The sequence below is a fragment of the Thermobia domestica genome, chromosome 9 (genome assembly GCF_964235325.1).
Source record: "Thermobia domestica chromosome 9, izTheDome1.hap1.1, whole genome shotgun sequence".
NCBI classification, from domain to species: Eukaryota; Metazoa; Arthropoda; class Insecta; order Zygentoma; family Lepismatidae; genus Thermobia; species Thermobia domestica.
The window spans coordinates 88,821,025-88,848,956 of NC_137462.1; the positions used below are offsets into that span (position 1 = coordinate 88,821,025).

Genomic DNA, 27,932 nt, shown 5'->3' on the forward strand with positions numbered 1-27,932 from the left:
TAATGTGTTTTTAGTTAGGTAAAAAAAAGTTTCATTTTAAATACTTCATGTTCAGAAGTTCTGCTTAACCAATAAGACAGCTATTTTTGAAAGTAGCCACTTTGAACGTGCAAAACTGGAACTATTAGTGGCGCGTGCGTCATGAGTTTTCCACTCCTGTCCTATAATAGAGTTGACTTATGTCTGAGATTCCATCTGCTTTTTTTCTTTTCTTTTTTTTCATTGCCCCAGCATATTTTCGGAAGAGAGGCACATAAAAAGTTATCAAAATTACATAAAGAAGACAACAACTAGAAGGTACAAGTCTTCAATTCTACTATTTTTTTGTGTGGTGGGTTTTTTCGGGGTTCTCCCGTTTCCTCCCACTTTCTTCATTATACAATTTTCATTCATTTCTCCGCCGTCTCCTTTAGCCTAGCCGGCATAACCGTGGGACGTAAGACTGAGAGATTTCGTTTCATTTTTGCTACTGGCCTTAGAGTAAAACATCTGATTTTGGGGCTTGGCGCTTGAAACATTAAACTGTCATGTTAAGCTGAGATCGTATATATAGGGGGAAAAAAAAGCTGCCTGTGATAGTCAGATATGTTAGTAAAACGAAATTAAATTTTTCATTTCTAGAAGATGAAGTAGGCATATAATACCTAGGTAAATAGGAGTAAAATGATTCTGAAGAAATTTAGTTAAGGGATCAAAGGACCACTCCCAAGAGATCACGACCAGATATATTCTTTGTCTTTTTGCAAAGCTTTTAATACTTATAGAGATAGGCTATTACGCTCACGCAGTAATTTTGCAACAGTAATTACTCGTTGGTCGTTGGTCGAATAGTTTAAACAAGTATTAGAATGACTCCTCGCCTGAACCTTTGACCTGCTGCGCCTTATAGGTTAAAATCGTGCTAAATTAAAAACCCTAATTGTTTACATTTAACCATTATATTTCTTTTTAGTCTGTCAAAACTTCAGACTATATTAAGACCTCGTTATACAGGCAAGTAATAGGACAAGTAGAGAATCTATTAACGTCTTTTTATGGTTAGGATTAGCGTGACGCACAGACTGAAGTGTTTGCCGTTTAATGTTGTTACTGTTAGAAGAAATCAAACAACAATAAATAAATAAATAATCTATTTCAGCAGAATATAAACTATCGACGGCATCAGATTGTCACAAATGATACAAATTTTAACGCCATAAAAGTAATTTTCTCGTTTTTCTCGAAGCATGTCATTTTGTTCAACTTCATCTGATCTATCGATTGATATACTTGTATATTGCGTTTGGACAATATTAAAGTTAAACAGAAATCAAAATTTAAGAGTTGAGTTAATTATACTTTTAGTCTGACATCTTATTAAACATACTGTATACTGCCATCTTATTACTGCCAGCCAAAATAATATAAAGGTAATCAAGAAAATTCTGTTACTTTTTCACCCACCACATTCGAACATTGATATGTCACCTAAGACGTACCTAGAATATCTTAAATAGTCCCCATCAGCATGGATGACCTTCTGCCAGCGTTCTGGAGGCCATGGATTCCATCGCGGTAGAACTTGGTTGGCCGTGAGGCGAAGAAGGTATCAAGTGCATTTTTCACCTTTACTAGGGATTTGAACTGGCGTCCTCTAAGGTGATTGTCCAAGGAGTGGAACAGGTGATAATCGGATGGTGCAATGTCTGGTAAGTATGGCGAATGCAATAGTTTCCCATCCAAGGCGTAGAATGGTGTCCCTGGTCATCCTAGCCACATGGGGCTTAGCGTTGTCCTGTAACAGGAGGACCCTATTGCAATTCAGAGGTGCTGGCTCCAGAGTTTTGAGTTTTTCCTTGAACACGGCTCAACTGCTGACACTACACAGTTGCATTGATGCTCCTACCAGCTGGTAGCAGTTCCTGATGCACGATGCCGCGAGCAGTCCAACAAACACACAGGAGGACCTTATTCTGGTGCAGTGCTGGTTTCGGCTGTTTTGGAACCAATTCATGGGATGCTAACCAATGATGACGGGCTATGGAGCTTTGAACAGGACCCACTTCTCATCACATGTCAACATCCTGTCCAGAAATGAGTCCTTCCTCAGACGAGATAGCAAAGAAACACAGGTGTTAGTTCGTGTTGTCTTCTGGCCCGGAGTCAAATCATGTGGGACCCATCGACCCAACTTGTAGTGTTTCCCAAGTCGATGGAGGCGCTAACGAATGGTTTGTCCATTCATACTGAATTGTAGTCCCAGTTCCGCACATGTCTGGTTACTGTTCGCCTCAATTGCTGCCTGAAGATCTTCATTTCGTACATGTATTGATCTTCCGGCACGTGGTGCGTCTTCGAGTGTTTCATCACCGTCCTTAAACCTGTTAAAGCATCGCTGCACTGTCCGCGTAGTCACGACACCCTCACCAATGGCCTGGCATATCTTCCACCTCGCTGCACGGCGTTTGACTTCAGTTTGAACTCGTACAGCATACACGGGCTTATGACGCTCTTTGGAGGTAGCATGTTCACTCTGTCCTTGCGCAAGTTCACGGTGTAACTGAACTGCCACAACCACGTAGTATGTTGGATATACCCACACCAACACCTGGCATTCTCATGTCCATTCGCATTGAACTTACGGTGTGAGGTCCAATTGAACATAACCTCCACCAAAAGCGACAGAACTTTCTTGGTTATCTTTATTATAAGATTCAGTATAAGTTTAATCTTACTAAGCGGTATGGTTGTCGAACAGTATTAATTTTGTTCATAAAGAATTAACTTCGCGTCAATTTCTGGAAAACTACAGATGAGATGAGATTTATATTCACCGACGTCAGTTGTTCAGCTCAAGAAGATCTACCGATTAGTAAATGTGAGTATATCAACTTCGGACATTTTTTCCCGTTTAACGTTAATAACATTGCAGAATTTTGTTCGGACATTTGTGGCCCTGGGTAGCGTACTGGCTAACGTTCTCGTCTTTAGTGGGAGTGGTTCCGGGTTCAATTCCCGGTGGGAACACTCGGTCAAAAAAGTGTCAAAGCTTTTTTAGGTCAACCATCCTATTCTCCTTCTTCACAGTCCATTCACCATCACTTTCATTTAAAATATTCATCTCATTGGTCAGAGACTGTTCACTACAACAGAAACTTAATTAATAGTTTTATACTTTATAAAGAGTTCATCTATACCTGAAGTTACGTAGCACAGATACGCACAGCACTAATTTCCTATAATAACTTACAGGTGTAACTAAATTAAAACTGAAGAAATATTAATTCATATACGAGGGCTATACCGAAAGTTTTTAGCAGCGCAATAATCTAATCTAATATCGCAGCAACATTTTGTTTATTGGATTCGACACTCTGGTATTTTGTGACTTTCAGCCATCAATGGCAACAATGTGTCTGTGATAGCATGGTCAGAGATAAAAGAGAGATAAGGAAGCGCGCGTGACCCATTGTCTAGTTAGCCATGGAGCTGTCAAGACGTGACTTTCGCGCTATGATTTTCTACAATTACAGGAAGGGCTTAACGCGGAGCAGTGCCTTGAAACTTTGGTGAATACTTTTGGGGAATCTGCTCCTTCACGAGCCAGTGTTGGAAATTGGTTTTGGGAATTTAAAAGTGGACGTACGTCACTTGAAGATTAACCTCGTTCCGGACGGCCAAACACTGCAATGACTCCTGAAAACATCGAAGCTGTGAGGCAAATGATGAAAGATGATCCCCAAGTATCTTTTCTGGAGATCGAAGCGACTCTCAACATTGGGTCAGCAGCAGCGCAGACAATTCTGCATGGACACTTGGGTCTCAGGAAAAGGTGTTCTAGTTGGGTCCCCATTTACTCACGGAAAGGGAAGAAGAGAGTAGGGTGGAGTGGTGTGAATTTATGTTGAATAAATTCAACCAAGGGGCAAGTCGTGATGTTTACAACATCGTCACGGGTGACGAAACGTGGATGTATCATTGCGATCCGCTTACCAAGCAGCAGTCGCAAGTGTGGTTCTTCGAGAATGAAGATCCCCCAACCAAAGTGAAGAGACCTCGGAGTGTTGGGAAGAAAATGGTTGCGTCTTTTTTTCTCACGAAAGGGACATGTTGCGACAGTTGTACTTGACAATCGGCGTACGGTGAATGCTGAGTGGTACTCAACAGTTTGTCTTCCCACTGTGTTCAAGAAATGGAAGGCCCAACATCCAAGATCAATACTCGGCCATCTTCTGTTGCATCATGACAATGCAACTGCCCAAAGTGCTGCAAGAACTGTAGACTTTTTGAACCAGGAAGAAGTCAGAATGCTGCCACATCCACCCTCTTCGCCGGACTTGGCCTTGTGCAATTTTTTTGTTTCCGAAAGTGAAGGAGCACTTGCGTGGACGTCGTTTTTCATCGGAAGATGTTGCGATTGGTGCTTATTTGGAGTTTGTGGACAATATAGCAGTAGCGGTTAGTGGTCTGTAGAAGCACCGGTTGCAATGTTGCAATATCAAAAGTATGTAGTTACGCGCAAGTGTGCCCCTCCCCCAACATTCTTGAGTCTTATCCAGGAAATATGAAGATGAAAGTCCTTTTAAGCTCCATTTGTATATTTATTGATTGAAGTGTATTCTCAAATATTGATTTAATAGGTTACTTTTTTTCTTTTTTTTTCAAACAATCACTAGCAACGTTTATACACTATATATGTACATAACTTCTACGTTCATGCTATTGAACAAGAGATAAATCGATTATACAGCATGTGCTGTAAACCATAAATGATATCGTTAGCCCAAAAAGAAGAAAAAAGCAAGAAAATTGCAAATATTCATGCACGCAGTTAAACAAAGTTGTTTAATTAAGTAAACTATGCATTATTTTAAAATGGAATTTCTTTCTTCGTTCTTTTCGAGCTCCAAATTTTTCTATGACTTCATTGAAATCTAAAATGATGCTCACAAAGTTTTTCTGAACAGAAAGCATCACTACTGCAAATATTTTCCGCTTTATTTTCTTTAGGGTGCAGAAACACCTCTCTCCTTCGACAATGTGCATTTTGTTAGCATTTCTTTTTATGAATATAACTAAGTAACTCTATGGCCTATGGAACCCGGAGGTTCAATGCCACGTTTACAAAAGCTCTCCACTGACTTCTACCCTTAGCCAGCTGGGTCCAGTTTCTACTTTGTATTGCTATCTCTGCGAGATCCATCTTAATATCGTCCTATCATCTGCGCCTAGGTCTTCCTAATGGTCGTCTTCCGTTTGGTTTTCCAGTCAAAACTTTGGAAACGTTTCTACTTTCTTCCATCCTTGCTACATGACCTGCCCACCTAAGCCTCCTAGACTTGACGACCCTAACAATGTTGGGTAAACCGTATAAATTATGTAGTTCCTCGTTATGAAGTTTCCGCCATTCCCCATTCCGGTACCTCTTGGGTCCGAATATTCGCCTCAGGATCTTGTTCTCAAATATTTTCAGTCTGAGAGTAAGCGACCATATTTAGCAACCATACAGAACAACAGGCATGATTATCGTTTTACATATTTTAAGCTTCAAATTCCTCAACAGAATTCGCGACGACAAGAGATTTTAAACTGAATAATAACACGAATTCCCTGCTTTTAATTGACATTTAATTTCTTCGTGAATATGATTTTCGTCTGTTAATATTGATCCCAGATATTTGAAGCTATTCACTTTATCAAAAGTGTTATTTAATATTTTAACGCATGCATGATTTGCCGTATTACGGTCCCGACGCACTTCCATGTATTTAGTTTCCTTTGTATTTACTTCTAAATTCAAGTCACTGCAAGCGTTTAATAAGACTTCTTTGTATGAATATAAGGGTCAAGAAGTCCATTTTCAGTAACTACGTATTTTTGTGTGCTGTTCTACTATAAACAAGCGTGAAATCTAAGATATTTTTTTTTCTTCGGAAATGAAGAAAAAAAATTAACATTAAAGCAATTTAGGCTAAAGAAGAAAGATGAGTATTGAAAGTGAATGATTTGAGATTAATTTTTTTATGCTCTCCGCCGGAAAGTGAACATGGGATCATGTGCACGAAAGACAGAGCTAGGAATTAGACCAGTGGTAAGACATTTTCGTCGAGATTCGATCGCCCCCCTCCCAGAATAGGATATATTTTTATTTTAAAAATAAAATCTATCCCAAGAATTTTCACCTTTGTGTTATAAATGTAAAATAAAATCTATTGACTTCGAACGACCGCCCTTCCCCAAAGATTCAGCCTGGATCCACCCCTGCTATCACCAGATGCATATTTGTTCTTTGCGAGTTTCTGTTTTGTGTGAATAACTTCTTTCTTCCAAGCGTCTATATCTTGTCTTGTCGTAGACCATTATCGGTCAAATAGGTAGGTGCACCGGCTCACTAGTCATATGTGCTACTAATGCAAAAATGGTAAAATGCGTACCTCAGAGGATTTATGATTCAAAAGCAAAATAGAATAAAATACAGGACACAATCGGAAAAAGGACACAAGTCGGGAAAAAAAGTCAAAATCAGGAAAAAGTCAAAGTCGGGAAAGGAGTTCAGACAGGGAAAGAGGGCGAAAAGCCAAGGTGAACAGGGCAAAAAGTACAGGAAAGTGGGAAGTATAAAATGAAAAGAGAAAGGAGAAATAGAAGGTGTAGAAAAAAGAAGGGAATGTATGTACGTGTAAATGGAACAGAAAGTGTAAGTGTAGTGTAGGTGTATCACTGGACCCACTTAACCTCCCTCCACTGTCGAACTCATCGTCTATATCTCATTCAACCTATCAATTGAGTCAAGCGCTGCCAAGGTGTCAGACTGCGGGAAATTTCCCGCAAAACGGAAAATTCGTAGCATTGGCGGTAATGCGGGAAATTCTGTTGGAAAATGGGTAATTCTGTCAACGTTTCTTCCTTTATATGTCGTCTCTTATCACTTCACATCTCTTTTTACATGGAATAATACATGGATTGGAAGCGTTTTTGAAGGTAAAAAGAACCAGAACAGGAAGAGAGGTTTATAAACCGAACCAAATGGAACTGATTATTAATCACGCCAATATCCGTTTTCTGCGAGAAGAAAGAAGGGAGGGAGTACCTGGAAGTACCTAGCACATTCACACACACACACATTCAAATATATATTTATCTCTATAGGCTACCAAATAAAATACAGATAGAAACTAGAAGGATGGTCCTATAATAGATTTCTCCCCCCACAGAAAAGATGTACTTCTGATTGATTGTTCAGAGTTATTTGATTTTAATTTGAAGGTATTAATATAATGATTAATTAATTAATTAATGACTGATATTCTTTCTTGGCGGAAATTTTTGCAAGCGATCGGGAAATTTCAGGGCTTTGAGCGGAAAATCTGTTATTCTGAATCTGACAACACTTGACTATACAGTATACAAGTTGTGGACGAAGTGGCAGCTGGAAGAGGGCAATACGGGAGGATAGCAGCAAGGCAAGAATAAATCCACCTCTTCATGTTAAGAGATAGGAGCTCGCTGTCATACGCTCAATGTTACTGCTTCCGGTGGCAACGCTTACTGCAACTGGAAATGTAAATCTCTCTTTTTCAGTTTTTAATTGATTTTTTTAAAAATGCATCAATAATGTTTTGCGCTCAAGAGCGAAGTTTTTTTTTTTTTTTTTTTTTTTAAACTGACACACTACTTTAATGCTTAAAAATATCTTTACTATTTAAAAGAAATATCCGGTTGCACAATCATGCAACATATAGTACCAGCCGCCGCTGCATTATAGACGAAAGTGTGTGGAATGAACAGTTTTCTAAGTGGTTTGAAAGGATGCAAAAGTGTATTCGAGTCCGTGGAGAGTACTTTGAAAAACTGTAAATGTTTTGTTCCAGTTCGATGCTTCTTGTGGTCAGAGCTAAGAACTTTCGGCATGGCCCTCGTAATCAATTGTAGACTTGATTAGTTTTCGTTTAGATTTATTCTTCCGCATGAATATTCTGGTGTTTTTTTTTTTTTTTTTTTTTTTTTATATCAGTCAATAAATACTCAATAAGTACTCTTTGCTTTCACGTTAGATTGATAGTATTCATATGGAAGTGTTGCTTTGAATGATGGGAAAATGAATTGGAATATACTCATGACAAAATTGTTAAATCTCATTGTTTTTTAATAAAAAAAAATCCCTGAGTATCTCCTATTGTAGCTTTCTAATTTGTCTTAATTTGATATAATTGCCCAACCACACCAATAGTTTTCTATAAATGATACAAAACGTATACTTAATAAAATATTGAGCTATAGAAAGCTCAAGATGTTGAGTGCTTAACACACTACCTTATTCACAGAATACGTTTTTTTTATTTCTTTTAATATTTATGATTATTTCTTATTCACGACATAAGTAAAGTAAAAGTATGAGAAAATTAAATTACTCGGAAGGATGTTAATGCATTGTTATTGTTTACATTATGTAAATTTACACTAAGATTGAAGCTATTATCATTTTCCATGCCGCTGTAAACTATTTGGAATATTTTTGCCTTGAAATTCATTGCATGAAATTGAAAGGTATGTGTAATGTAATGTATAATGTAAATCAAGTACATAAACAAAAGGAGAAGCTTAATGATGAAAGGAAATTAACAAATTCTGACATCACAAAAGCTCATTAAAAAAAGAAAAAGAAAGAAAAAAAGAATCGTTCTCAAACTGTGTAATCAGTTTTATGATGTCATATTAGAAGTAGTTTTACTTTCGTGGGATCCTGTCATATTATTATTTTTTGTTTGTTTACTTGAATATTGCGAAACATTATATATATATATATATATATATATATATATATATATATATATATAATATATTTTATATTATTATTGTATCACATTTTATATATACACAAAAGGGTGATTCAACGTGAGGTATTTTTAACAGATCACGCGTGATTCATGCTGTCATTGCACAGTGTGACTCAGTTCTGAGTACTATTTCATTATGAAACATTTACTCCATAACTCCAAATTGTGGAACTGTATTACGAAAATGACGCACTCTATGAAGCAAGTTTTTCTTGCACTTAGATCAACTTACCGTCGGAATAGTCGAACTACCGAATCTCCTATCAAAAAATTTCGAACTGAATTTACATGATTGGATGATCAGCGACCGTATAGACCACGTCCAACACGTAGCGAGCCGACGGTAGCTGAAAGTGTACGCCATGGCCGTGAACAATCATTTCGACACCGTTCTAAATAGTTTGTTTTGTTGTATGCAACAACTTGGCGTATTTGGCGTGAGGATTTTAGTTTAAAAGCATACAAAATCAAACTCGTGCAGGACTTAAGCCGCCAGAGCTTCGTGTCTAGTTTTCTGTTAAATGGGCTCTGGAACAGCTCAATGAAGATCGCTATTTTATCGCAGAATTTTGTTCAGTGGTGAAGCTAATTTCTGGCTCAATAAATATGATGATAAGCAAAATTGCCGAATTTGGGCTGATAAACAACCCGAAGAGAATCTAGAGCTACCGTTACAACCAGAGAAATACACGGTTGGGTATGGTTTATGGGCTGGAGGAAACATCAATCCATATACGAGGGCAAGTCAAAAATTATCTACACTTTTCATTCTACAGTTTATTTACATGAAGCTAGGGTTATACTATGCACATCATTTTTCTACGTAATCTCCCTCCTTATCAATGCACTTGGCCCAATGGTCAACGAGCTTACGTATTCCTTCCAAATAAAATATTTTCGGTTGGTCGTGAAGCCATTTTTGCACCGCATTTTCACGTCTAAATCTGAGGCAAATCGACGACCACGCAAAGCATCCTTGAGTGGCCCAAAAAGTGAAAGTCAGATAAAGCTAGGTCTGGGCTGTAGGGAGGGTGTTCCGATAACTCAAATTTCAGCTTGTTGATGGTTTCAATAGTGTGATGAGCCGTGTGTGGCCGTGCATTGTCATGCAACAACAAAACCTTCTTCGACAACAAACCTCGGCGTTTGTTGCGAATTACCGGCTTCAGGTTCTTTTCCAACATTTCATTATAACTCGCACTGTTGATCGTCTTACCCTTTTCCCTGAACTCTGCCATTATGAGCCCCTGTGAGTCCCAAAACACAGTTAACATAACTTTTCCTGCGGATGGCTCAGTCGAAATTTTTCTTCGTCGGAGATCCAGGGTGTTTCCACTGTATACTCTGGCGCTTTGATTCTGGCTCATAGTGACGAACCATGTTTCATCGCCGGTGAGTATTCTGCTTAAAAATGCATCACCTTCGTTGTTGAAGCAAGTGAGTAAGCGTTGACAGACCTTAACACGAGTGAGCTTGTGTTCTACAGTAAGCTTTCTTCGTACTCACCGTATACACTTTATGAAAACCGAGCTCGTCATGGATGATATGATGGGCAGAGCCATGACTGATGTTCAAAGCAGCTACTACCTCATCGATAGTGATTCGCCTATTCGCCAGAACCATCTCTCGAGCTTGCTGAATGCTGTCATCTTTAGTGGAGGTTGATGACCTTCCTGCACCCTCTTCATGCGTTACACTTGTTCGACCACTTTTAAACTTCTCGAGGCACAAAAACACAGTTTTACGTGATAGTGCACTTCTCCCATATTGCGATGATAGTCTGCGATGAATGTCTGACCCTTTGACACCCTCCGACAGAGAAATCGGATCACTGCTCGTTGTTCCTCTTTGGTGCAAACTTCTAATGGAGCAGCCATGATATATCTGCAACAGAAGGAAGAAAAATGGAGGAATTAAGATTATACTTTCACAGCATTACCACAACAGTATAACAATAAAATATGCGAGAACAGAAGATGAAGTGCGCAATTAAGAAAAAGTTATGACAAAAGTGTAGGCAACTTTTGACTCGCCTACGTATAATATTTCAAAATTTAATGTTCGACGGTAGATTATTACCTTTTCCAAATATTCTATATATTGATCCTTCTCGTATACTCATGTATGACTGAAGCACATGTAGTCGAAAGTGGTTTTCTAGGTTTACAGCATATAAAACAATATTTACATAGATCATGATAATGGATGATCGGTTTTTAAGGAACTTAAAATTTCCATCTAGGAATTACGAAAACTTTTAACATACAATTGTATCCTTCAATTCATAGTACTTGGTTAAAGAAAAGCCAATTTAAACTATCAGCTTCAGAATTTAAGAGGAATTTTAATTATTGGAATAGTTTTATTGTATGCATTTATCCCTTTCTCTCATGTGTTCTCTGCTCATTTTATTTTTCTTCAGTCTAATATCCTAATGCAGATGTAGTTCGTGAATTCAATTGCTAGCAAGCAGTGGTGCTATTCAGTCAGTTCACACTGGTTCGCTAGAACCGGTTGTTAAAATATTTCGAGTTTGCAGAACCCTTTGTACCCAGACATAGCAGTAAATTTTACCCAATTATACCCAGAAACAGTAAACTTTAGTTTAACTATCTTTGTTTTTAGAAATTCTTACAGCTACAGGGTTAAGCATATGCTCTCTCAGAACAAGATATAGGCGTTTATTTCTTACTTTCAAATGCTCAGATGTCAAGAATGAGATCTGGGTTCACATGAGTGTAGTGGTGAAGGTTATTTATATTTCAAACGCATATATACCATTATCAACAATTGCCAATCCATTGCTGGATTAAGGTCTTTCCAATGCTTTTTGACAACTATTTATCTTGGATAATTTGTTTCCAAGATAACTCACAGTGCTACCTAATTTCGTCACACCATTTTGTATTAGGATGTAGTGTAGATCTCTACTTGTCACTTGAGATATCCAGTAAAAAATTTGCTTTTGTCTACCTTGTATGGTTTGTTTCCTGAGAGAGATATGTATCTTTCTACTATCCACCTCTCTCTCTCTGTCTGTCTGTCTGTCTCTCTCTCTCTCTCTCTCTCTCTCTGTCTGTCTCTCTCTCTCTCCCACACACACTATATATAATATAATATACAGAACCGGTTGTTATAATATTAAAATAATACCACTGCTAGCGGGGCATTTAGTTTTATTAGTTGTCCACGGTAGAAAAGTTGACTCCCTTTTTTGGAAGGTGTAGCTGTTTCTATTGGAAGAGCTCTGTCTTGTCACAAAAATTGTGTCAGCTTGTCTCGGGGAAAATACTAACTTTTATACATAAATTCAGAACATATAAATAAAATATGAAATTTAAATAGACATTAAAATCATTAAAATATGAAAAATTAAATTTATAAGTTTTTTCATGTATGTATGTTCAGTGTGAGTTTTTAAAAGTATTTTATTCGAATTTTCAAATTAAAATAAATAAATAGATAAATAAAATAGAAGGTTCTTATTTACATGTACAATTGAATTGATAGTGTTTATGCAGGTTTACTGACGCATTAATGCAACTAAAGTCTTCATTTCTTGCTTAATTAAGAAGACAGTCCTCCCTAATGATATTTTTATTTTACGTACTGAAAGGCTGCGTATATCTTCATATGTATAAATACTTATTTAAGACTGTGATGACATGTTACACTTTACCACTAGCTCTGTTCGCGTGTGTGAGAACGGTCAGAGGGAAGAAGTGTCCGTGGGCATGGTTACTGCATGGTAATCTCGCACGTCACTGTGTAAATTGAAAGTTTCAAACAGGAAAAACAGATGTTTATCTTTTCTTCTCCTTCACACGAAGTCATTAGCCTTAATGTTATAAGAGCGTGGATAAGCAATGTTGAAATTAGCCTTCCATTGACTCTCACAAACAGTACATGTTTACATAAATGGTTAACAAAGTAAATGTTAGTTCTTTCTGTGTTCTCAACTTGTATGACGATTCTTACACTTACTGATAAGTGGAATTAGAATGAAACTGGTTATTACACATAAAGATCAGACTGTTTTATAATTTAAAAACACATTGTCATCAACTTCCAAATGCTTATTTATTTCATTCAGGTGTTCTGTTCTAGATTTTTGGTTCGTATCTATCTTCTATCATCCTAACTTTAGAACTCTTGTAATTAAATTCTCAAGGTTAGTGTTGCTTACAAGACGAGAAGTGCCTTTTTAGATTCGAGACGAGACAAGAAATTTCTTGAGTCTCGTGAGCAAAAGTAGTTCACCCCAAGTTTTAGACCGCAAACGCTGTTTTAATGTCACATGATTCATAGTATGAAAAGTTTGAAGAACATTTATCACAAGGTTTAAAAATACGAAACTCATTAGACAATATACTCCAATAATAACATGGTTTAAATGATGTATCACTCTCGTCGTGGACTTCTCGTGATACGGAAGGGTTATGATAGCTTCTAGATTATATCAAGAGGGAAATCGGGGCATAAATTTTGTACATGACTTTTGTTTTTTTAAAAAAATGAGACTAGATTAGAAAGTCTTTCCGATAATCGAGACAAGATGAGACCAGAAAGAATTCTTCGAAAATCGTAACCAGTGCCTTGCCGTGGAAAATCAAGCGCCCAGGGCGAGAATATACGACGGCGCTCCATAAATATATACCAAGTAATTTTTCTTTTTTCTCTCCCGAATTTTGCGCCCTCTTACTTCGGCGCCCGGGGCCGTCGCCCCACTCACCCCCCCCACGGCACGGTACTTATCGAGACGAGACTTCTAGAAAATTTACGAGAGCGAGACGAGAAAATCTTATTTCTCGTTCTATAGGCAACACCACTCAAGGTTTATGGCATGTAATCGTTATCGTGTAATTTCCACCGAGTAAAGTTTTACAGGCACAACATTTTTTAAAGTTTTTATTATAATAAACTATTTAACTCTTAATCCTTAACTCATTGGAACTTTATCAGGCTATAGAAGAAAACAAACTATTGTAAACGTACAGTCTTTATTCACAGACTGAGCTTTCTCTTTCCTGGGTAAAATAACGGAGAATCCCTTTGCGATAATGCGGGAAATATATCTATCAAGTAACACTTCCCAAATGCAACACTCCGATTTTGATAAAATTTGGCATGTTTTTTTTTTTATTTTCTGCAGAAAAACGGCTTTAAGGGGCAAAAGCCCTCACCCAAAATTTTGAAAGTTGACGCCCGAAAGGGAAAAACAAGTGAACTGAAGTCAACGAAATTGTGCGCACATATTGTAGACATAAAATGAGGGAATACGGGTTTCGTATTTTCCTGAGGGAAAAAAAAAAGATTACGTGGGGCACGAACCCCTCCAAACGTTTGATCACGAAATATCAAAAGTGCTAGTAACAGTATGTCAGATGTGTGTAAAGGGCATGAAGAATTGCAACGAAACTTTGTGTACGAACAATTCGCAAAAAATAAATGAATACTTTTTTTTTTAATTTTCTGCGGAAAAACTGTTTTAGCGGGCAAAAGCCCCCACCCGAAATTTTGAAAGTTGACGCCCGAAAGGCAAAAACAAGTGTACCGAAGTAAACGCTGATAAGAACCACCATCTACAGTTTCTGAAATTCGAAATAGAGCCTATTGAAATGTACCTTTTTGTGCGATTTTGGACAGTCCTAGCTCTGAAACTATGCACTTTTCGCCATAAACACACACGAACTTTTTCTCTTATTTCGATGTGAGGAATCATCTCTGTTTGTCGGTATAGTTCGTTAACACCCTGTATATACAGTGGTGCTATTCTATTTTTTTAACAACCGGTTCTATCTATCTAAATATATATCGGGTGTTCTAAAAATGGTGCCCACTGACCACAGAACGCTATCCTACAGGCTAAAATAAAGCGAAAATGTTGTATGATGGTATGCCCTCCGGAGCTTTCTTCAGCCGGTATGGGGAATCAAAATCTCATAATTTGGCAACATTGAGATTAACGTGGAACCATTAGCATTACTCTACGAATGTAACAAGTAGTTGAATTGATTGCTACACTAATAAGTGATGCTAGTGTCAATCAATATCGACTTTAGCTGCCATCTGGAAAGAATCGATATAACTATTTGATAGATTGGTAGATCTAATATATGGTTCTTTATTTGGATGTTGCCCAGGGGTGTAGCCAGCAGGTTTGTGTAGGAGGGGCCCGTCGTTTTTGAGGGGGGGCAGCTTCAATGTACAAAGCCCCCCCCCCAAAAAAATGAGTTGCTGCTAGTGTTTTTGAGGCCTGAAAGAAAGGAAAATTTTGGTTTCCTTCTGGAAAACTAAAAGCATTATTTTAGCTTATTATTATTATTATTATTATTATTATTATTATTATTATTATTATTATTATTATTATTATTATTATTATTATTATTATTATTATTATTATTATTATTATCTCCATAAATTTTATTCAAGATAGTTTTTATTATGCTTATTCAAGAACTACTGCCCGGGACCAAACGCTATACTTTTGTGCATAACTATAAAGGTCAGTTGTTGGTGTGGGTATATCCAACATACTATTATACTTGGTTGTGGCAATCCAGATACACCGTGAACTTGCATAAAGACAGGGGGAACATGGGACATCTACAAAGCGTCATAAGAGCATGTGTGCTGAACGAGTTCAAATGGAGGTCAAACGCCGCTGTAGCGGAACAGACGATATGCCAGGCCTTTGGTGAGGGTGTCGTGACGACGCGGACAGTGCAGCGATGGTTTAACAAGTTTAAGGACGATGACGAAACACCCGAAAACACCACGTGCTGGAAGACCAAGACACATACAAAGAGGAACTGGGACAAAGAGGACAGTGTGTGGAGAAACCATTCGGCAGCACATCCATCAACTTGGGAAGCACTACAAGTTGGGTCGATGGGTCTCACATGTTTTGACTCCGGGTCAGAAGGCAACGCGGCAGTCGCCTGTGTTTATTTACTGTTTCGGAGCCATTTCTGGACAAGGTGTTGACATGTGATAAAAAGTGGGTCCTATACGAAGCTCCACGGCGCCGTCATCATTGGTTAGCATCCCATGAACCATTTCAAAACAGCCGAAACCAGCACTGTACCAGAAGAAGGTCATCCTGTGTGTTTGGTGCATCGTGCCTTGGGAACTGCTACCAGCTGGTCAGAGTATTAATGCAACTGTGTAGTGTCAGCAGTTGAGCTGTGCTCAAGAAAAACTCAAAACTCTGGAGCCATCACTTCTGAATTGCAAATGGGTCCTCATTTACGGAACAACACTAAGTCTCACGTGGCTAGGATGCCTCAGGACACCATTATCCGCCTTGGATGAGAAACAATATTGCAACCACTATATTCCCCGGGTGTTGCACCGTCCGATTATCACCTGTTCCATTCTTTGGACAATCACCTTAGAGGATGCCAGTTCAAATCCCTGGTAAAAGTCCAAAATGCACCTGATACCTTCTTCGTTTCACGGCCCACCCAAGTTCTACCGCGATGGATTCAATGGTCTTCCAGAACGTTTTCAGAAGGTCGTCGATGCTGATGGGGACTATTTTTAATCTTCCAGGTTAGGTGACATATCGATGTTCGAAGGTGGTGGGTGAAAAAGCAACAAAACTTTTCTTGGTTAATTTTATATTTAAATTTAAGACCTTGTATACAGAACCTATCTACACAAGATTGATTTTCTTTGAAATTTCACTTAACTTTACGGTTTCCTGACAAAAATATTTACTTATTATTCCTGACTAAAAAATCATAATTTTTTATTACACTGAAGTAGAAATAAAAGAGAGAACGCATGAAACCCAAATTGAATAAAAGCATTGTTTCTCACCAAATTTTCCATCCTCGATGTCTTTTAAAACACTTGTTAAAGCATATAAAAATATATATACTGTACTTACAAATGAGTTTAGTACCTTTGTTGTATGGTTGTATTTGTAGTACCTTGTTAAAACGTTTGTCTTGAAACTGTCAAATATAAATCGCAGTAAATTGTGTAATCTGCTCTCACAAAAAAGTATCCTATTTTTCGGTCGGTATAAGAAAGAGATACCATACTATTTTTCGATCGGTATGGAAAAACAATATCTCTCTATACTATTTTACCGTAAATTATTAATTGTCAATAAACTTTGTTACTTTTAGATGAATGAAGCGAGATAATTTTACTATGATGTTTTAAAAGTTGGTCATTTGGGGGGGCAGGAAACCATTTGGGGGGGGGCTGGCCCCGATGGCCCCCCCTTGGCTACACCCCTGATCTTGCCACACATATATTGGGGGTTCCAGCAGGAAAGGGCCATATTTTGAGGAATGATAGTTCGGGCCATGACAAGCAATCGTTCGAGATATCGATAAAAAGATCAATATTTCGTACACATAGCGTCGAAGGTGCATAGCTCCGGAACTAATGAAGATATCGGAATCATACAAAAGCAAGTAGGTAGCACACGTAATAGGCATTATATACGTAACACATTTGTTACACTCACAGGTCCCAGTATTCTGGGCAAAATTCGGAATTCATATTCAAATTTCTGTCTGTTCATTGAATTGAAATAATTCAAAGTTGCTTGCTTTCATAACAATGCAAGCGAGTGGGAAAGTAGAGGTGTTATCATAAATTTGTTTAGCTTCTTTCTTTCACTCTTGGCTTGGTAATATATAATATGTGTGTGTTTATGTCGGGGTATAACTAACGGTTCTGCGAACTCGAAATATTTTAACCGGCTGAATAGCACCACTGTATATATACAAAAAGTATACATATATTAGGTTTTCTGTTCAGATAGATCTTCTAATGAAAGACATCCCAACATTTTCTTTTCGTTGCATCTAGATAAGTACAAAGATGGTACCCAGAAGTTACGTTGCCTATCTTTATGTAGTTTTTTTTCTGCTACTTTAAAAAAAATAAAAACGAAATATAATTTTTTTAATTAAAATATTTTATCGACGTAGCTTTCAAATAAAGGTGAAGATAAACTATATGAGGATCACAGCTAAAGTAAATTTCAGGGTGGAATGCAAGATCGTCCATCTAAGTAGAAGTTTGTAGAAAAGCCTTTGTCACTGAATAAACTATGTATAGTTGAAATCAGAAGACAAAGAAGAGCCTCTCGTTACGATCTACCAAGCAGCAACAAGAGAACTGTTTGATGCAAAGGAAGCCGTAAATTAAACAGAAAGGAAGGATCAAAGAGGAAAAGAACATTCACACTATTGTTACTCCTGCTTATTGGTGTCATTGTAGAGAATCGCTGTTATGCTTCGATGGATCATTCGGATGCATCTACTGCAATCTTTGCTTTCACTAGTATTTTCTTGCTTTGTGTTTCTTGCACACGTTACTATATACATAGTTATTTAACTTCGAGTATATATATATGGCCGGATCCAGGATTGTCTGAGGGGGGAAGGTGCACCAATAACTATCAAAATAACCAACCACACTGAAACTCTTCAAAGTGACATGTGACAATATTCTTTACACCTGACAACACTGGTACATAGAACGGAGGAAAGTATTTTAAAGAGGGTCACAAGTGGCTGCAGCAGAAAAAAAAGTGTTCTCTTCCTGGCTTCTGTGTTCTTCCATACTTGGCAAATGTTACTCTATATTATTTTGCTTGGTGAATCCTCCCCCTTCAACCTTTAGAAGATCGACTTAAAATTATTGCTTTTGCAAAATTCAGCTTTCTTTTAAGCCAGCTTGAAACGGAAACATGATGGCAAAAATTTTCGGAAAGTGTTGTTATTTTCACAACTGCTTCTCATTTTAGATAGTGTATATTTACAAGGAAGGGGAGTGCGGATGCACGTGCACCTTTGCACTCCCTCTAAATCCGGCCCTAAGTTAGGATTTCCAAACTTTTAGCTCAATTGCCTCCCTACCGAACTTTACCTGTACATTAAAACTTGCAGTCGTACATAGTTTTATATTATTTTATAAGTATTATCATTGAGGTGAGCAAGAGAAGCTGTTACGCTGTTCATTTTTCACAGTGATAGTGATCATTCATTGTTAGGTTTTAGGGGGAAATAATTGCTAATGTATTAGAGGAGTAGTCATTGATTAGATTTTTATTGTTGCCTTCGCCTTTGTTTACTTCTTTTAGGGCATATAAGGCACTCTAGCGAAATATGTCACTTTTGTTCTTTCTTTCTTGTAAGGCCATAAAAATATCAGATACAAAGATACCACAATCTGTTTGATAGAGATTTCCAACAAAAAGTATATTTGGTCTAGGGTGACCAAAACTTCAACTAGAAAAAACGGGACGTTCTTTTACGTTTGGATAGGTTCCTCCCCTAAAAATATTTTTATGCCTCTCCGTTCTCTCTCCCTCTTTCTCTCTCTCTCTCTCTCTCTCTCCCTCTCTCTGTATCTCTCACAAAAAATGGCAAATTTACACTTTTTCTTTTTAAAACCTATTGATAAGATTGTGGAATTTATTAGATAACAAGTAACTATCAGCAACTAACAAAAATGAAATTTTGAAAACATTACTAAAAAATATATAAAACATTAATCAATATCTGTCAATCAACAAAATCTGTCAGTGGCATCGGATTCCAACTCCCTTTATTTGCTTTTTCTTACTTTTAAATATTATTTCACTTACAGCTAGTTTTCTTTTTACTTTCACTTTTATAGTTCTATATTTTTGTTGTTTATAAGACTTTCAGCCCCTTGCACTGTCGTCTGCGGAGTGGGAGTCTTGGATGGGGAGGCCTAGGAGGGAAAACAGTGCAGCACCACATCCAATATCGCAAACGTCGTAATGAAGTTGCTCAGTAATTAGACATATTCCAATATAATCATATAGCTTAGAAAATAATATTAGTATTTTCTAAGCTATGTGATTAGAAAATAATAATATAAATTAAGAAATTTTAGATTCGAAAGCTTTCTTGTATTTAATGTACGTAAATACGGGACATTTTGGCGTCCCGGGAAAATTTTTCGGGACACCGGAAATGGTACTGAAAAAACTGGACAATCCCGTTTTTACGGGACGGTTGGTCACCCTAATTTGGTCAGATGCAGATGGGACATTCTGGGGACCAATTGACTAAATGAATATAAGAAATAAGGTCAGTGTATGTTAGTTACTTCACCTAGTTCAATTATGAATTTAATTGGAGGCAAATTCGACCTAGCAAATAAACTATGTGAGAACCTTGAGAGACTTGCAGGTACATCAATTTATTTTTATATTATATTATTTTATTTTATTAATTCATGGTGCTTAATAGTGAATCATTCATGTCTAGTGTTACCTTCGAGACAAGAGTTTAGGTTGTCTCGTCTCAAAATAGTATCATGAAGGTGCTCTCACCTTATGGACAACTTTATTTTTGCCTGAGTTTGAAGCCTTGTTACTCTATGTACGCCCTGTGGTAGTTAATAGTATGCGTGATTTCTCTAGACTTCGTCGAGTCTTGCGATTCTATCACTTCATTCATAATTAATCATGAACAATAATTAAGTAATGTTAATGATTAAGCAATTATCTATGTGAAGTTAATATCAGTTTCACAAATATGCTTACTATTTGAATGATTAAATGAGTAAAAACAACTTTAATATCGTTTTATTTATCCGATAGGGTTTTTAATCATATCTTCATGTAATAAATTATTTTAAACCGTATTTAATCTAATTACGGTATCAGTATAATTGGATTATACTGTCACCAGACCATAACCATGAAAGAAAAATTATTATTTTAGGAGTGGATATATAATACAACGATAGACACTATATATATTTTTGTAAATAAAATATTTTGTTAGGCCCCTTAGGTAGACCCAAAGTTCTGAGATGAAAAGGTAAGCACATATTTTGATGAAAAGGCACTGAAGTATTACCTTGGAATTAGATTCTGGAATTAAAGATAAACCAGGTAAACGTCGATGAGGGTAAAGGCCAAGGAAATCACAATTGTTTTCTTCAATTATCAGGTTCTTACAAACCTTTTAGTCAACCTTAATAATAAAAGGCAAAAGTCTTAGTCTGTCAATCTATGGATCATGTTAATTCCTAATAATAAACTGTTCCGTTAATAGATGTTGCTATCTGCACTATCGCTTACTACCCAGTAGTTTAAATAAATACATTGTTGTGTATAACGAGGTCTTTCAGTTGCGTAAGTATGTTATGGAACGTGCGGTGGTTGGTAATCCAACTTCAAGAAAAAATGCCTTTGTTAAATGTAAACAGTTAGGGCTTTTAATTAAACGATTTTACCCTATAGTATAAAGTGGGGTGAAGGCAGGAGAAAACTAATATTCTTAATAGTAGTGTGTCCCGGAATGTAAGCTTTATTTCCGGATACCTTCTTCAACATGTTAGTCATTGAAGATTTTTGTTCTTTTTTACTTTAACTTTGGACAAATGCTTTCTTAAAAGAAGCCCATTCTAGCCCTATCTCCTATTTGACTCCTTGATCAACAGTCCTATTTCGCAGATAAGTAATATAATATTTAGACCTGCCCTCTCCGCTGATCTAGTGGCTAACTCATGCGCCTCTGGTGCACGGGATTCCTGGTTCGATTCCTGATGAGAGACCATTGAAATTTGAACGCATTACTGTAGGATCACGTTTCATATAGACTCGCTGCTGAAAGGAAGGCTAAACCCCAATCCAATCAACCAAGTATAAAGGCTTGAAGTTTTTATAACGAAGATAGCTATGTATAGGATAACTATAAATGTACACACTATTGATTCAGCTTTATGTGTAATGGACACCTGTGGTTGTTTTAATGTCTAACACGTCAATATGGGCTCCATAGTGGGTCGCCAGGTTCCGTGGAACATTCTTGTTAGCATTGCTGAAGTACTCAAGCTTCTTTCAGTTCATCAGTCGTAGCATAACCTCCTGTGCTGCAACAATATTCTTGATGAATTCGTATAGCGAATTCGCAGGTCGTTAAGTGCAGGCTTCGAAGTGGCCAGTCAAGTGGAGTGAACAATGAAGACAATCTGCATCCAATCCAGCGTCATTGTCGAACCGAAGTGGCAAAATGAAGATGAACTCCATCCTGCTGAAACCAACATCTTGCTGACCTCTACAGTTTCCAAAAGAGGAATGAACCAGTTTCTTAGTGTATTGGCATATCAAAATGTCTATGTTGGATAACAGGTCCATCAAAGATTATATATATATAAAATATGGACCGTAAATTGTTTTTAGTCCATGCCAGTCCATATCATCACATGGGGAGGGTTATTCTCAATCTCCTCACAAAAAAATAGGATTTTTCTTTGACCAGAAGACATTCCTTGCTCGGAAGCTTCATTATATATAACTATAGACCGGATGTTTAGGCATTAAATACCTGGAAAATAGGCAGGCAAATATACACTTAAAATTTAAAAAATAAGCAGTAAAATAGAGACTAAAATGTAACTCGAAATAATGAAAATAAATACTCAATATAACTAAAAAAAATATATTCAAGTTGGATAATGTTCAAAGAATATAGAAACATATCTTTCGTTAATATCTTCTTTTGTCGTATATATAAAAACGAAGCTTGACATGTATTCCGTATATATTTGATAAATACATACTCTACAGCACTATATCACTATACATAAGTCCAAATTTTATACACTTATCAGTACACACAATAGTCCAAAGTTTTACATCATCTCATCACTACAAACAACACTTATACGCACGGGAACCTAAGGAGGGGCCTATCTCCCTCGTTTCTATATTACGTTTGGTTATTTGTATTAAGAAAATCTTAAGAAATTTAAGTTGTTTTCGTGAGCCAGAGGGGGGGGGGGCATCCTGGCCCCACCTTCAGCAGCCCATGCTTATACGGTATTTCTCGGAAGAGGCAGAATCAATTCTTGGAATATTAAATCATATATTTTTCTCCAATAAAGTCTTATTTTGAAGAAAATGCATAGAATAGGCAACATTAGGCACTAAAGCAATTATTTAGGAAGGAAATGGCGAAATAGGCAAAATAGGCAGAATAAAATTGGCTTAAATTGAAAATTATAACACCTCATATAAACTTTAAAACGTTATTTTTAATAATATCTTCAATATTAATGAATAGGCATTTTGCCTAACATCCGGTCTCTATATATCACGTTCATAACTGAAAATTTTTCCACGTTTCAGGATAGTGTCAAACACCTGAAGAAGTGCGTAACATGTCTCCTTTCTTCAACTTTAAATCATTGTCAGATAATTATTGAACAAATTTCAGTCGATGTGGGTGTAATTTTAAGTCGTGTTCCATGTGTTTGCGCAGAGTTGACCGGGGTATACACAGTTCGGCGAACCGTTTGCGAGTTGACTTCATTCGTGATCTTTCCACTGACGCCGCGACTTCTCTCCATTGTTCCTCTCTTGTTGATGGTCTACCACTTCGTGGTTTGTCCTTAACACTGCCAATTGTTATAAGAAGATGCCCATATCTCGAAATCGTTTAAGATTAGATGACATGTTAGGGATATGAAATTTAGTATATAAACTCCTCATTCAAACCAAGTGAGCATACGCCACAACGTTTCCGCAAATTCCCTTTTAATCCCCGAGAGAAGGAGAAATTTCTATTTTCTTCTCAATATGTAAAAATGAGTTCGAGGACGTCAGTCTTATCACAGGGAAGCGGATGAACCATTTAAAATGAAATTTTGAACAGAGCACTTAAGCCGACCTGAGCGTTTATCATTTCACTTGAGTTGAAATACGTATTCTTAAAAGGAAAGGCGTTTAATTTTTCGAAAAGAATAATGCCATAAACTTTTTTCTTGCCGTGCGAAGAACGGGAGCAAAAGCTGAAATATGAGGTGCGAGGCCGTAGATAAAGTAAATGCGGAGTCTGGGGACGAAGTTCTCATCTAACCGAAGACATTTTTTTTTTTTTTATGTACGTATAAAAACGAAATAGGTCTTGTTTGTGATCATATTACGAGAAAACGACTGAACGATTGAAATGAATTTTTGGATATAGTTATCACGTATCTCGAATTGCGTTTTTATCATGTTACTGTGATTAAAATGCGTATCATAAGGGGAGCGTGAGTAAAAATGTATGAGAAAATTGAGTACCTCACGATCCTATCAAGTTACGAAAATGGAACTTTGTATATATATATATATATATATATATATATATATATATATATATATATATTCCTCATTAAAAATAAATGGACATGTGTCGCAGCATTTTTAAAACTTTACGTTTTAAGAGGGGAGGGGGAATTTTTAATAATTAATTTCTTCACATTAAAATCGATGTTTCCTGTTTTGTGATCACAGCACGGGAAACAGTTGAACAGTTTGAAATGAATTTTGGAACATCGGAAAGTTAAGACTTTATGATCCAGCTTTGATAAAATAAGGTATCCTAAGGGAGGGGGGGTAGAGGGTGGGCCAAGATCCCACCAAGCTAGGAAGATGAAACTCTGTGTATAAACTCTTCATTAAAAATAAAGGGCGCGTCTTCCTATTTTTGAAAATTTCCATCTTAAGGGGGCAAGGAAGAAATTTTCTATAATTTCTTTCTTCATATTAAAATTGATGTTGCCTGAAGTTTTTGGTCGCATCATACAAAAATGGTTCAGCAGTTTAAAATAAATTTGTAAACATAGTACTTATCTCAAGCTGGGATTTTGTCATGTAACTTAAAGAGAGTTCAAAATTTATGCCAAAACTAGAATTACGTGTGGGTTATTTATTATTACATTTTCATTGATATACGTATTCTAAGGGAAAGAGAAGGCTGAAATATTTTCCATAAACCTATCCTCCCCGTGCAAGGAACTGGCATTTCAGTTAATCACTCATGAAATAGGCAGCGGAACCAACAATCCATTCAGGATTGTTTGAAATAGCCATGTACAGTAATTCATACATTTTATATTGTCTTCATTCTTCAGTACTTGAACATGTGTCATTTTATAAGGCTTCAACCTTAAGGCTTTTATAAGGCTTCAAGTAAAACTCATTGACAAGACCTATGTGAAACGTTCACCTGTTGCGACAATTTACATGTCGATTTCTTAGGACTTTGGATCATTCGTGCTCGAATATCTGCGATGACGGCAAATTGAACAGACGGGACTCGATCTTTTTTTTTTTGTCCTTTTTTTTTGTTGTTTTTTTTACAACTGACTATGTAGTAGAGACTTGCACAGGCCGGGTTTGGGCTGGAGCCGATTAATTGCAATTCTTTAATAATTATTGACTTTCGTTAAACGATAATTGAAATAAAGCCAAACGTTGAAGAACTGTGCCCGTGAAAAATGTTACAAAGAATGCAATAGCTATTTACAGTTTGTGTTGCCTAGCGGCTCCACTTTCACTATAGAGGATTGCAGGCATTGCGCGGTAAATTGAGCTCTGACCTTGACCTTCACTGAACCCAAAATATGACAAGAAGGGGTGGGAAAGTTTTCCCTGTTGCTAAACAATATTGCTATCTTCACTTTATACTAAAAATCAATTAAGTTAGATTTTTGTTACAGGAAATCGAGTTTTTGTTCTCTCGATGACAGGCAAAGTTCTAGGAGGCAATGGTACCATTCGGGAGGCAAGCGTCAGGTTGTGAACCAGAGTTTAGAAAATGTTTCTGAGGGTTAGGTCAAGTTTAATACTAAATTTTGAGAAAGATTGGGGCTCGAGCTATTTTTTTTTTTTTAATTTATCGGGCCGGGTGTTGGACCAAAAACTTTTAAAATTTATCGGACCCGGGGCGCGCTTGGGCCAAAAATTTTTAAAAACTTATCTGGCCAGGCCGGGCTCAGGCCAAAAATATCCAAAACTTTTCGGGCCCGTGCTGGGCCGGGCCTAAGTACATTCGGGCTGGATTGGGCTCGGGCCGAAAAATTCGGTCTGTGCAGGTCTCTCTAATATGTAGTATATCACTTTATCACCAAATTCTGTATACTGCTTTCGCTGGTATGGGAACGCCAGGAAGATTGTTTGCAAAAATGTTTCATCTTTCCTTAAATGAACCGCTAGACACTCATCTGTTACGATTCTTTATGAAGGAGAATTCATCTCGCTCAGCACTTCATACGTCTGAACCAAGTCTTTTCACGGCTTTCGTACTGACAATGGTAAAGTATACATAGTCGAAACAGTTCCGCAACAATAAGTTACAATAGGCAGACCACAATGAAATTGAAAATAACGCAGCAGCTACTATAAAAGAAAAAATCTTTTCAGTAAGTAAAGACCTTTCCATTAGCTTAATCCTTTTTTCTTTTATTTGTTGTCTGTAAATATGCTCGTGGCGGGCAGGTTTTTCGTGCCACCCGGTATAATTATATCTGACAGGAGCACCTGTGGTCTCGAAACGAGTTTTATAGGCATCTATCATGTAATATAAACCAGGGTTTACATAGACATGAAAATGTATGATCGATTTTTGACATGCTTTACATGTTTACTGCCTGTGAACTAGGAAAACTTCTAACGTACAGTTGTGGGGCTTCATCGGAAGACAAACCCATGGCCAGCGCTATTTTGGGTTGGATTTTATTAAATATTTTATTTTATTTATGAGATTTTCGTTTAGCTGTTCTGTGCTTTTAGGCTAAAGGAAACGGATGAGAGGCCAATACATACATACACGTGCTCTGATAAACCGACAATTTTTTGAAAGAGAATAATGTGTATGTCGTCTTTGGGAAGAAATACATTATAATACGTAAGCGAAAGTGTTAACAAAGAAGAAGGAGAGATCACTATTTGCAGCTATTGGATTGATGTGAGAGTAACTCTCTCAATGAAAGAGGCAGAGAAAAACTCATCAGCGCTGCACATAAAACAAAGCCAAACATATAACTAGAAATGAAAGTGACAGTAAAGAAAGAGTAATTACTGCGGAACTGGGTTTCAATAATAATAAAAAAAGGTGGTTTGTTTTGTTAGAACTTCCTGCCAAGACTCAGAAATAAGTGAATTGTTTTCGACAGTTTGTAACTCTTAAGTACTCTGTAAACTTAATTGTTTTAATGAATATATAACGTAGCCAGAGCTATTGTTGTAAACTTAAAAAGTCCTGTGTCATCACGCAAGTGTATTTTGCTGTTTTATATACAGTAAAAAAATGTTATTTAATTAAGCCTGTTGTCATGATGTAATGGTTGGAGAAAATGAGTAGGAAAAAGTCTTTAGAGAACCGAAATAGAAGTGGCTGTCTATACACCCGCTTTTCTTATACACCCTATAAGAAAAGCAACGATATTTTATGGTGCGGATCATATATTCACCTAAAACACAAATTTACATGCGTATAGCTGAGTCTTACCATTTAGTGTATGCACTTTTGACATGAATATACATTTGTATTCTGTGTGGAACTGAGTGTACAATTTTTGAGTGCACCATTGTGGAACCACACTTTAGAACGAAAACAAGTTTGTCTTTTTGTGCAATCCTACCTCCTGATTTTATTCTTGCAAATACATTTTTTTTTTATCGAATTCATATTAGGTGTTCCAGGCTAATCGTAAACATTTATCTCGTTCTCTTCGAAAAATCGCTTGACTTTTTTTTTTTTTTTTTTAATGTGAAACCGTGTCATACCCTGGTATCAATAAATATTGCAGGCTTCCCAATGCTCCTCTATTTCCTATTTTTCCTATACATTTGCGTCTCTTCCTATAAACTCCTATATTTCCTACATTTTAACGAAACTTCCTATATTTTTGTGGCATTGCTACTTCCACTTGTGAAAATAAGGATTTTCAGCTTCATAAGACTAAGTTGTCATATTCAATATCGCATGGAGTTGGCCCGTATTTACATGAAAAATTGTTGTACGATGTTAAAACTTCTGATAACTTCTTCAGTCTTGCTGTAGATGAAACAGCAAACGTAGCAACTGATAAACAGTTTGATATTCACATTCGATATTTTTCTTCGACCAATTGTGTTGTTACTCATTGTCTGGACAGTGCATTTTTGGGGCACGGTATATCTTCAAATATTTTTCAAGCTATTGCGAAAATTATTAACACATGCAAACTGTCTCATGACAAGTTCCTCATGCTGGAAAGTGATGGGCGTAATGTGAACGTGCCTCTTCTGCGAATGTTAAATGTTTGGTGCCAAGCTCAAGGGTTACCAAAGCT

The 27,932-nt window shown here is 37.0% G+C and overlaps 1 protein-coding gene across 4 annotated transcripts in view; it reads left to right on the forward strand.

The window, feature by feature from the left end:
* Positions 1-27,932, forward strand: part of Myo61F (unconventional myosin 61F) — a 277,176-nt gene that overhangs the window by 191,554 nt on the left and 57,690 nt on the right. The window lies entirely within an intron of this gene.